At 31.4% G+C, this 3,057-nt stretch overlaps 1 protein-coding gene across 2 annotated transcripts in view; it reads right to left on the minus strand.

Moving 5' to 3' along the window:
- LOC117167932 (putative aminopeptidase W07G4.4) overlaps nt 1–2,727 on the minus strand; it is a 75,753-nt gene extending 73,026 nt beyond the window's left edge. For both annotated transcript variants that reach the window (XM_033353180.1, XM_033353182.1), the window contains exon 1: nt 2,645–2,727. The gene's annotated coding sequence lies outside the window, so the exon portion shown is untranslated. The remainder of the gene's footprint in view (nt 1–2,644) is intronic.
- Between the last annotated feature and the right edge of the window lie 330 nt (nt 2,728–3,057).

Consider the following 3,057-nt stretch of genomic DNA (forward strand, 5'->3'; position numbering starts at 1 on the left):
GAAAATTCTGGACTATCGTTGTGGACTTTTTTTCTAATAAAACATTAGAAACGACAATGTAACCATCGCTCAAGGTAACAATATCGTTTGTATCTCAGCCAAAAATATTAACTTAATGTAAATTGAAAGTAATTTACGATGTACTAAGTAAATAAATCCCTAATAAAAAGTGGAAAATTACAACGTGAGTTATATGGATTTATATAGTGAACAAATAATTGAGCAATACGGAATTATATATTTTTCTAAATATTTTTTGCAAAAGTGCTTATATTGTTGTGCTATGTATAGCTGAGAAGAAGGCAAAATATGCGAGCGCGAGGAGCGAGCAAAACAAAGAGAGGCCCATAGCGCAGGCGCACATCGTCGCGAGCTTAGCTCTAGAATCTCACGATTAGAACTCCACGCCGTGGAGATAAGCCGCCCCTTCACGAGTGTGGGTGAAAGTTGAGTGGTTCTACCACCGCTTTCTGGGGTAAAAATTGATAGTAAAACGTGGAGTTAGAATTGGCCAATTCTTTAACAGTCAGGTGGAAAATGCTATAGCAGTACCCAACAGTTGACAAATTTTTTGCCAAAACTCCACGTTTTGTTTACTGGGATGATTGCTAGATTTTCGAGATATATCGTTACACCACTTTTTTAAAGATAGAATTCGTATCAGTAAAATTAAATATGTGAATACTTATCTTGAAATTAGATTATATTCGTGAACTATAATGAGATAACATTAATGTTTGATCTAACGTTTTTAAATTTATCAGAACTTTAGAACTTTCAAATTTTTATAACTTTAAGCAAGCCCGACCCCATTTTGACGAATGTAAATGAGGGACTATCCATAAAACACGCAGGAAATTTTTTCAAGTCCCCCTTACCTCTCACCCTATATTTAACGCCTTTTTTACTTTTCCGGATGTGGTTCATGGATATTTCCTAATTAGCTTAATTTTAAACCAAAAATTGTACCGAAAATTTGAGAATAATTTATTTGAGATGATAACAGAAACACCAGAGATAGAAGAAAGTTCCAACAGGATATATTTTAAAGGTTAAAATATTTTCAAATCTAAATTTTAATGGGACGGCATTTTTTTATGAACCAAGGTTCAGTAAACATATTCATCAGTTCCTGAAAATGCTAAAACCATCCATAATAATCTTTTACAGCAAATTAATTGATAATGTTTTGTTCATTTTTTCCTCAGGTGGTAAGTTTGGAAAACATATTTATATTTACATCTTGTTTACTATTACGGAATGTTCCGTAAGACTAACCCATTTCCAGCTCGCTCAGGGCTATGCTTAACCGATTAGTGTTACGGAAAATGCCGTAATAATAGACAGTGTCTAATATTTATTCTCGAATTTATTTTAATAATAGCATATTATTTTATTTCAATGTTGCTTTCTATGAATTTCTAAAAATGTCAAAGACCTCCATAAGAATTAAAATAGAACTGGTGAATCACTTACTCTTATAAGAAATTCTAAATCTTGAAAAAAATGGTGGTACTTTTTTAATAATTGATAGCCTTAAAAGATTTTGGTCACATGTTTGTCCAATTGCTTTGTGGCCTTTGTAGTCATTTTCTTGGAAATGTAAAGTTCTGCATTGAGCAGCTTGCAAAACTTGGAAAATTTGAAACTTGATTACTTACGAATAAGAGAATTATTTTCGCACAATATTTTATTTTAATTTTCACTGAGAGGGGGGGGGGGTGGAGAAAGACTTAAAAATTCTTTTACAGAATCAGAAAGTGCTATAAAGACAATAACATAATCTATAATATCACCAAAACCGGTAACTTGTCGCTTTGACTTGAAATGGAACGCATGTGTCAGTAGATATAAATTAGTCCAAGCAAAAAAAAGATATTATAAATGTATTATAATCGCAATTTCAAATTCTTTACCAGAACAACACGTGCAGCGACATAGTACCTAATAGTATTATAATTTTAAGTTAACATCTAGCTATTTATACACTTCACTTCTTTTTTTCCTAGAGCATACTATTTTTTAATGAATACCAAGACGTTTTGCAAGTAGTATAGGTAGCTCATGGATTTAAACAATACCAAAAAAGTTACATAATTGTTTCAAAATACAACTGCACGCATATTTATGAAATGCAAGTTCAAGTGTAATTTCGATCTTTTATCACTTATCATAATTTGTGCGTAACGTGTTATCACAAATAATATTTTTAAAAATGAAAAATAAAATAAGCGTTTGTATCCTAGTAAAAATAATTTACTTTTAATCAAAAAACATTTTGCGATTTAGTAAAAACCATCGATAGAAAAGTAACCAGTGTTGCATGCACTTCGATACACCTGACATTCAAGGTCTCAGTTGAATATTCAAGCAAAATTACACAACCAACAAGACGTTCATTAAATATTTTTCTATTGAACATAGGGTAGGTATTTTTAGATTCTAATGACATCTATGTTTTTACCCTTTTATGCATCCCCTTAATATATGGATTTTTATTTGTTACTCCTTTGAATTAGGAAATATTGCATTTTACTTGATTCTTTCGCACTCTCTTATTTGTTAAATAAATGTTAAATTTTTTCTGACACTTGTCAATAATTTCTTTTCTAAGATATTTAGAAGACATAAAATTCGAAAATACCTTGTGAGTACACACGTCTGCAACGATCACCCGGCACAAAACGTATGACACCCGGCATGTTACCGCGCAGGCTCGGAACAACCGGACTACACAGCTATACAGACGATGCGATGTTGCCAAATTTAATCACCTGACCTTGAATAAAACAATTTTGCGAGGGATAAAAACAGGGTGGGACTATTCTGCAATGTTATTTTTATTTGTAGATTGCCCTATCATCCCATGGACATGAGCGAAAATCAATGTTTTATAATTAACAGCTTAGTAGTACAATCTTTTTGTTGCTTGAATTTAGTTTTTCTAGTGCATGATTTTTCAGATAAAAAAAAAGAATTATAAAATAGTTGAATTTTTAACCAAGTCTTTCAATTTTAAAACAAATAGCTAAGTTTGTAACATACATTGATGAATTT

Source organism: Belonocnema kinseyi, chromosome 2, assembly GCF_010883055.1.
Source record: "Belonocnema kinseyi isolate 2016_QV_RU_SX_M_011 chromosome 2, B_treatae_v1, whole genome shotgun sequence".
NCBI classification, from domain to species: domain Eukaryota; kingdom Metazoa; phylum Arthropoda; class Insecta; order Hymenoptera; family Cynipidae; genus Belonocnema; species Belonocnema kinseyi.